Genomic DNA, 8,761 nt, shown 5'->3' with positions numbered 1-8,761 from the left:
GACCCCTGGACTTGATGAGGGCTGAGTGGGAGGGGAAGGCCTCTCCCGACGGGGAATCAGTGGTGGAGTATGTACTGGCTTTCCGGGAAAAGCTCGTGGAGCTCATGGGCTTGGCCAGGGAAAACCTAGCAAGGCCCAGAGGAAGCAGAAAGTCTGGTACGACCGCTCAGCTCGGGCCCGCTCCTATGCTACCGGGGACCAGGTGATGCTCCTCATCCCCGTGAGGAAGAACAAGCTGCAAGCTGCCTGGGATGGCCCCTTCAAGGTCATCAGACAGGTAAACGAGGTGAACTATGTGGTGGAACTGTCCAACCGGGCACACAGCCACCGGGTGTATCATGTCAACATGATGAAACCGTACTGGGACAGGGAGAAGTTGGTGCTGGCTGTGTGTGGGCAGTGGGAGGAGAAGGGAGAGGACCCCCTGGTGGGACTCCTCCCTGAGGCAGAGGCTAACTCCCCTCTGAAAGCAATTCCCCTCTCTGACCAGCTAACCCCTGCCCAGCAGGCAGAGATCAGAGAGGTGCTGCATTCATACCGGCAGCTGTTTTCCAACCGGCCTGGGCTCACTAACCTGGCTGTCCACCGGGTGGAGACGGGAACCAACTCTCCCATCAGGTGTTCCCCATTCAGGGTCACTGGGAAAACAGCCCAGGATCTAGAGAGAGAGGTCGGGGATATGCTGGCTTTAGGGGTGATCCAGCCATCCACCAGCCCCTGGGCCTCGCCAGTGGTGCTGGTCCCCAAGAAGGATGGGTCAATCCGGTTCTGTGTGGACTATCGGAAGCTCAATGCCATCACAGTGTCCGATGCTTACCCCATGCCTAGGACCGATGAGATCCTAGACAAGTTGGGGGGTGCCCGGTACCTCACTACCATGGATCTTACCAAAGGCTATTGGCAGGTGCCTTTGGACCCGGAGGCCCGGGTGAAATCTGCCTTCACCACCCCAATAGGGCTCTTCGAGTTCCTGGTCCTGCCTTTTGGTCTCAAGGGGGCACCTGCCACCTTCCAGCGCCTGGTGGATCAGTTGCTAAGGGGGATGGAGGACTTTGCTTTGGCATACATTGACGATATCTGTGTCTTTAGCCAGACCTGGGAAGAACATGTGTCCCAGGTGAAGAGGGTGCTGGGTCGCCTCCAGGATGCAGGACTGACTATAAAAGCTGAAAAGTGCAAGATGGGGATGGCCGGTGTCATACCTGGGCCACAAGGTGGGGGGCGGCCACCTGAAGCCAGAGCCAGCCAAGGTGGAGGCGATCCAGGACTGGCCCGCTCCCCAGACTAAGAAGCAGGTCCAGGCTTTCATTGGGATGGCGGGGTACTACCGGAGGTTTGTGCCCCACTTTAGCTCCTGGCGGCTCCCCTCACGGAGCTGTGTAGGAAGGGAAAGCCAGACAAGGTGGTCTGGACTGAGCAGTGCCAGAGGGCTCTCTGTGCCCTGAAGGGGGCACTTATCCAGGGCCCGGTGCTGGTAAACCCGGATTTTAATAAACCCTTCCTGGTGTTCACCGATGCCTCGGACACAGGGCTGGGGGCAGTGCTGATGCAAACTGATACTAAGGGGAGAGAGACACCCCATTGTGTACCTGAGCAAGAAGCTGCTGCCCCGGGAGCAGCACTATGCGGCCATCGAGAAGGAATGCCTGGCCATGGTGTGGGCCCTCCAAAAACTGCAGCCATATCTATTTGGGCGGCGCTTCACCGTGTACACGGACCATTCGCCCCTGACGTGGCTACATCAAATGAAAGGGGCTAATGCCAAGCTGCTGAGATGGAGCCTGCTCTCCAGGGGTATGACATGGAGGTGGTTCATGTGAGGGGGAGTGCCAATGTTATAGCTGATGCTTTATCACGGGGCGGGGGCCCTGAACTTCCCCAGGTCACTGGCTAAGTGACCCTGCTCCGTTCAGCTACGAAGGGGGGAGAGATGTGACGAAGTGGGGGTTTTCTTGGGGTTTTTTGTCTTTTCCAGGGTTTGCATGCACAGGGGGTGGGACTCAATGTACCTGGGTGTTACTGGTTTAACGAGGTGAGGGGAGAGGGAGTTTGTTGTTACAGAGGACCGGAGAGGGACTCCCCAGCCCAGGAGACACAACCGGTTCTGGCCAGTGGGAGGACAATGGGCTGCAGAGAGAGGACCCCGGTGACCTGACCAGCCGGTTCAGCCAGAGGAGAGCTGCGAGGAAAGGGGACTCAGGCCTTCCTGTTTACGACCCTGTTTACCTGGAGAGAAGACAATGGACTGAGGCGGGGCTTGAGGCCGGGGATATCAGAGACCCAGCTGGGAAGCAGGGGGTCAGAGAGGTGCGGCTCCAGGAGGTGGAGGGGCCTGACCCCGAGAGAGAGTGGACCCCCGAGAAGGGCTGTCTCACTAAAAGGGGCATCCCCCACGGACCACACAGGGCCAAGTGTGGCCATGATCTGTGAGTCCGTGACAGGCACGCGGGCCATAGGTTGTCTACCCCTGCTCTGGACCCTTCGTAGTTTCCTACACTCTTCTTACAAGTGCACATGAGTGACCTGGAAAGTTCTTCAGCCATCTCTTAAATCAAACCCATGCATGCAGATTACCCGTTTAGCGGATGCTGTTTGACATCTGCCTTAGTTCCTATTGGACAAGAAAGTCTTTCATCCTCCTTGTAAGATATGAATACGGCTTCCAGCTTGATGCCAGACTCTGAACTCTTCCACACCTCTGGCTCTTCTGCATAATTACTGACAATTTTCCATCTCCAGCTAGTCATGGGTTTTATTTGTGGTAAATTTAAAACCTTCTTGCTCACTGTCTTTAACTCTACTGACCATAGACATTTCAAATTGCTACCTTCAGCTTCTCGTATCATTGCTGGAGGTTAACTTCCATTGCCATCTACCTCCTCTTTGGTAGATCATTATTTTCTCTTCCTTTCTCACTGCCACTTTCATGTCTCTCTTAATCAAAAGATTTTTAAGCAAAGCAGCTTCTTTCTTTTTTTTTTCTTTTGCCACTGGGGATTGTGGCTTTGGGACATTGACAGAAGGTCCTTGGGCAGCTCCCAGGTTTGTGTCCCATCTCTGCTGACATTCTTCACTAATAGTTTTGCATCTAATACCCTTTAGCTTTGGGAAGTGGGGCCTGATATGGATGTTACTAGCATGAACAGGCAGGTGCAGAAAGAGTGACAGACTAACCTCTTCCATTGTGAATGTTCTGCACCATGGAAGGCTCAGCAGACAATAAATCGACTGAGTGAGCCAAAGTCATGCCAGCTGAGTGACCAGGTAACTATGTCACCCTTCCGCATTCCTGTCCTCCTTTTGTGTGATCATTAACGGTGGTGCTTGGGGCACGTCTATAATTAGATGGTAGGTTCTTTGGGGCAGACCCTGTGACCTGGCCTCATTCTGTGGGGTGCAATCAAATGACTCTGTAATAATACTGAAGTGCAGGAAGTCTGGAAGCAGGACCTGTTAGGCAGGCAGCAGTCCATAGGGCGTTCCGCAAGTGGAGTTCCAAACACGCCTACAGCGAGAATGCGTGTGCTGAGCAGCCAGGTGTCACGGGGCGTTTCCCAAGGAAACATGATTAAGACTGTCACTGTTCAGCGCACAGGTCACCCTGATGGCAGAGGCATTTCTTCGGCCTGAGCCCAACGCACATTCCACATCCTGGCCTGGAGCTGCTAACTGGTCGCAGTTCTTCCGAAGAACTTGACTGTGTAACTCAGCCACGCCATAAGGCCTGCTGGTAATGAATTCTGTCGGCGGCAGAGGTAAGTGCTGTCATAAAACTGGGCACAGAATAGGGAATGTGATGGGGAGCCAGCAGCGGGAACTTGTCAGGAACGCAGCACACTGGTACCTCTGCACGCCCGGGGGAAGGTGGGCTGCTGCCTCTGGTGCCAACCATGGGCAGGAGCAGCCAGGCATGGAGAATTGCAAGAGTGGAGGCTGGAGCACGGAGTCCTGGAGTCCTGGATCTCCCCTGCAGCAGATTAGTCCCCTGGAGGTGGGAGATAGACATCCTAGTCTCAGAGCCAGTCTCCAGAAAGGGCCTGATCCAGACCCAGTGGAACCAATGGAAAGACACCTGCTGACTTCAGAAGGCTTTGGACTGTGCCCAGAATGCTCCGATTCTCTGCCCTCCGTGACAGACCATAGGATATTGTCAAAGGAAGTGACCAGGCAGGTGCCCTCATGACAGACCCGCAGCCCGGCTCTAGTGAGCCTGGATTCTGTAACTCTCCCCTCGAACCGGGCTGCGGGGAGCCTGCATTGCAGGGCAGGGGTGAAGGGGTGCAGTGCTGTTCCTGTTGTACCTCGCGGTGGGGGGCACTGGTAGCAGAGAGGCAAGGAAAGCCCAGGACGGCTCTGTAGGAAGATGCGGGAGTTCGTTCAAGCCCAAAGGTTCGTCTGACAAGTGGAAACCCAGCAGTGCAAACCCAATAGATGGAGACTGAGGGGGTTGAACAGAGAACTGGGACAGCAAAGAGCCAAAGGCCAAAAACCAAGCAAGAGAGAACGGTGGAAACGTCAGAAGGCAGATGTTTGTGAACAGATCGGGGAGGCTGCTAGACACCAGGGGGTAAATCAAGGAAGATAAGGACATTGCAGAAATAGTAATTAGCTTCTCTGCACCAGCAAGGCTGGTCGGGAGATGCTCCCTGGATCCGCTTTTTCTCTGGGAATAGAGATGAGGCACTGGCAGAGATTCTGAGCTCCGAAGAACAGGCTCTGGAAGGGATGAAGAGCAACAGGCCCTTCTGCCAGCCTGGAGTCCTGCCAGGGACACGGCCATGGCCACTGGTCTCTGTGGGCAGCAGTGTCCTCTCAGTGGTACTGTCCTGCAAAGGGGACACGGGCCAAGGGGCTGCATTTTCCATTGTGTATTGTGGGCTCAAATCTCTTGATATTAAAAACCATCCTGAGCAGGAGGAGAAGGGGAGGCAGCAAACGTAAAACTGATAAAAGAAAGATCATTCTACAAAACACGCTGTGAGCCTGAGGAACTCTCTGCCACTAGATATTGGGGAAGTCAGGGGTATGTTCGGATTTGAAAAAGGACCAGACGTGAATAAAAAGAGCATCCTGTTCCATTAGCTTCTCTCCGTGAGAGGGAGTGTCCTGCACCAGCCATTCCCTGCGGTTTGAAGTGTATTGGTGCACCACTTTCTACAACTGCCATTGACCTCTTGATGCATTGTTTGTGTTGCTGTAGTGCCTAGCGCCCATTGTGCTGGGGGCTGACAGACACACAACCAGGATTCTGAGTACCTGATAAACTCTCTGGTCTCCCCAAACCTTTCCCTGGGGGACCCCCAAGACTCAGATGTCCTGAGCCTCCAACAAAGGAAATAACCCACTTCCCTTCCTGCTCTTTACTTCCTCCCAGATTTTCCCCGCCTCTGGAGGATACTAGAGATTTCCGCTGCTTCAATCCCTTGAAACACAAAACAGAGAAGGACGATTAGCTTCACCCCCTCCTTCTTCTCCCCCCTCCCAGTCTTTTCCCTGAGAGAGACAGTACTCCTGGCACAGAGATTCCTATCCCCTTTGCCCTTAACTAGGAAAGAACAATCCAGCAACAAAAAAAAACAAAAAAAAAAAAACAAACAAAAAAAAAAAAAAAAAAAAAAAAAAAAAAAAAAAAAAAAAAAAAAAGAACAAAAAAAAAAAAAAAAAAAAAAAAATAAAATTATTTAAAAAGAAAGCTTATATAAAAAAGAAGGAAAAAAACACAATGACATTGACTCACTGCATCAAAGATGACATAACAACAGGGCTTATTGCTTAAAAGAAAATATGAATAATATCAGTCCTTAGTCAAAAAGATATATCCAATTTAAACATTCCAGCCACTCCACACATGTAATACAAAATACAATATAAACCTATTGCTTTTCCTTTTTGTACCTCAACAACTTAGGGAAACAGAAGGTAGAAAGAAGCTTGATAGATAGGAAAAAAGCTCTTCCCTCATAGCCAAGAAGAAAACAAACAGGGCAGAACAAAGACAAAACCCCAGAAGTTCCCTCCCTCACTTTGAAAAATCCGGTTTCCTGATTGGTCCTCTGGTCAGGTGTTTGGTTCCCCTTGTTAACCCTTTACAGGTAAAAGAAACATTAACCCTTAGCTATCTGTTTATGACACCTCCACCACTAGTTCTGACGGGCTGCTCTTTCTGCAAGCAGTGGGCAAAGCAGGCGGCTGCCAAACAAAGACAGGAGGGAGCATTGCACAACTTTAAACGAGCATGTTCCCTAATTGATCAGCAATGTAACAAAACAACATTAACCAGGATGACTTTAAGTGAGGACTTACTGTACCTGTGACTGAGGTGCTGATGGCAATGCAAGTTCTACTGGATTAAGGACTAGAAGATTTGACCCTCCAACTTTCTTTCAAGAGGAAAAGCTGCCCCCATGCCCTACACAGTACATGATCAAAGTGTCTCTTCCAGCCTTAAACCCTATGAATCCACAGGGCAGGGGGCAGCAGGCTCCTGGGACACACTCCCAGCTGGGGGTCAGCCTGGGATGCTCCATCACACTCAGTGTTTTTGTCTCCCCCGAGCTCAGCATTCTGTAAATGCAGGCGTTGGTGGGGACACACCAGCATTAAGGTGCGATCCCGTGGCAGGGCGATGCACAGGAAGGGTGGCACCAGCTAAGGACTTGGGAGACCTGGCTTCAAGTCTCTGCCACGGACTTCCTGAGCAGCCTGGAGCCAGTCACTTAGCCTCTCTATGCCTCAGTAATATGGGCTAATCGCATTGTCCTGCCCCATAGCGGTGTGTGGGGAGAAACACAGTAAGGGTTCTGAGGCCTTTGGGTATCTTGGTGAAATCAGAATAAAGTGGGTGCTGAGTGAAACTGAATCAAAGCATTTCTGAGGATTAGCACTTGAACAAGAAGGGACATGATCCAATGACAAAGGGGATAGAGACGGGAGAGCAGCAGCTCTGGTTCTCCCCAGCTCATAACAGAAGACAGCTGGGAAAATGTAAAGGTCACTAATTCCAAACTGATGAAAGGAAAGCTGTGTTCACACATGTGAGTAGCCTGTGGAACTCACTGTCACAGGAAGCTGTTGAGGTAAAGAACTTAGCATGATTCAGAAAAGGATTGAGCACTGATATGGATAGAGAGAATAGCCTGAGTGAAAGGAGTTGGTGCTAAGGGTGAGACCTCTCGGGGCTTCAGCCCTTCACTGGCGATTAGGGTCAGAAGGAGGCAGGCATGGGGCAGAGTATCTCGGACTTCTTCCCCTGAGGCGGCCGGGGCTGGTCTCTGTCAGAGACAGGAAACGGACCCAGTCTGGCCATTCCTGTGTGCACTGCAGGGGGCTGCCAGGGCCACCCGGGAGGCCAAAGGGGCAGTTTGCTCTTGGCCCTGCATTTGAAGGCCTCTCACCCGATTAGCATTGTCGAGACCCTTGTGGCCAGACCAACCTGAGTGGCGCTGTGATCCAATGTGCTGGGTGCCAATGCCTGGAGCGGGCAGCCTCCCCTCCCCCAAGTGGTCATTATTTTGGCCTCATTTCTGATCGTTCCCTGGGCCCCCAGAAACCTGCGTGGCTGTGGGGCTAGCACGCTGCATCCCCCTCCCAGCAGCTCTCTGCTGCTCCAAAACGGCTCTCGCAGCCCGGGGGCAGAATGGGGAGGCCTGTTGATCTTCCCTTGGGTATAACGAGGAGCCTCCTCATTGTTTTTGCTGATACAGACTAACCCGGCTACCCCTCTGAAACCTGTCCCTTGGGTATGTAACCCGCGTGCACTGGGATCTGTACTGGCTGCCTGTGGGCGCCCAGCTTGGTTTCAGCAGCCCTGGGCTGAGGCCTGCCTAGCTGATGGCTCGTCTTCCCCTGTGCCCTGTTCCTCCCCACCTGCTGTTCTTGTGCCGGTGCTGCGGACGTGCTCAGCGCTGTACAATGATGCGAGGAGCCGGAAAGGGAGGAGGTGGTGGGCTCAGCACGGCGCGGGCTGTGCAGGGAGCAGAGCTGTGCACACCCTGCAGCTGGACACCACCCAGAGGGGCGGCTGGGGGGCGCTAGGTCAGCGCTAACTGGCCTGTGCTCCAGGTGCTGGGACATCCGGAGGGGCAAGGTCAGACATGCAGGAAGGAAACTCCCAGAGCTGCCGGCATGGAGGCTGGGGTGGAGTGTAAGGAGTGGGAGGGGGCAGGGCTGCCAGCAGGAGCTGTGCTGTGCGGGACCTTGGGGGAGCAGCATGGAAGGGATGGGAGGAGAAAGATCCTGGCACATGACTGGGCCGGTCTTGGGCAGGGTCGATCAGAGCCATCCTGTGGCTGAGCTCCCACAGGAAGGGGCAGGAGCCTGGGCACTTCCCCCCAGCCCGGGGATGCACACGGGCAGCAGGGAACGGTCCTGCATCACCCAGGAGATGGGCTGCATGGACCCTAGCAGCTCTGCCTGTCTCTGCCCCCGATCCCTGTTCAGTGTCCTTGGCAGCTCTGGCTTGGGAGCTGCTCGCTCCCAAGGGGAAGGCTCAGGCCGACCAGGAGTAGCAGTAGATAGAGGATGTGCATGGGGACAGATGGACAGAGAGCTGTGGGTGGAGGGGGGAATGGATGGCCAGGTAGACAGGCGCTGTGTATGGGGATGGATGGACAGACAGACATCGACAATGTATGGGATGGACAGAAGGAGTGTAGGGGATAGACAGACAGGTGGGAGGGATGGACAGACAGAAGGGGTGTAGGGGGATGGAAAGACGGGGGGGATGGACAGACAGAAGGGATGTAGGAGATGGACAGACGGG

The 8,761-nt window shown here is 53.5% G+C and overlaps 1 protein-coding gene across 1 annotated transcript in view; it reads left to right on the top strand.

Moving 5' to 3' along the window:
• Window positions 1-7,974: 7,974 nt before the first annotated feature.
• LOC116819590 (sphingomyelin phosphodiesterase 5-like) overlaps window positions 7,975-8,761 on the top strand; it is a 16,553-nt gene continuing 15,766 nt past the window's right edge. The window contains exon 1 of the mRNA XM_075063407.1: window positions 7,975-8,143. The gene's annotated coding sequence lies outside the window, so the exon portion shown is untranslated. The remainder of the gene's footprint in view (window positions 8,144-8,761) is intronic.

The sequence above is a fragment of the Chelonoidis abingdonii genome, chromosome 2, assembly GCF_003597395.2.
Source record: "Chelonoidis abingdonii isolate Lonesome George chromosome 2, CheloAbing_2.0, whole genome shotgun sequence".
Lineage (NCBI taxonomy): Eukaryota > Metazoa > Chordata > Testudines > Testudinidae > Chelonoidis > Chelonoidis abingdonii.
This window is presented reverse-complemented; position numbering and strand designations above follow the sequence as displayed.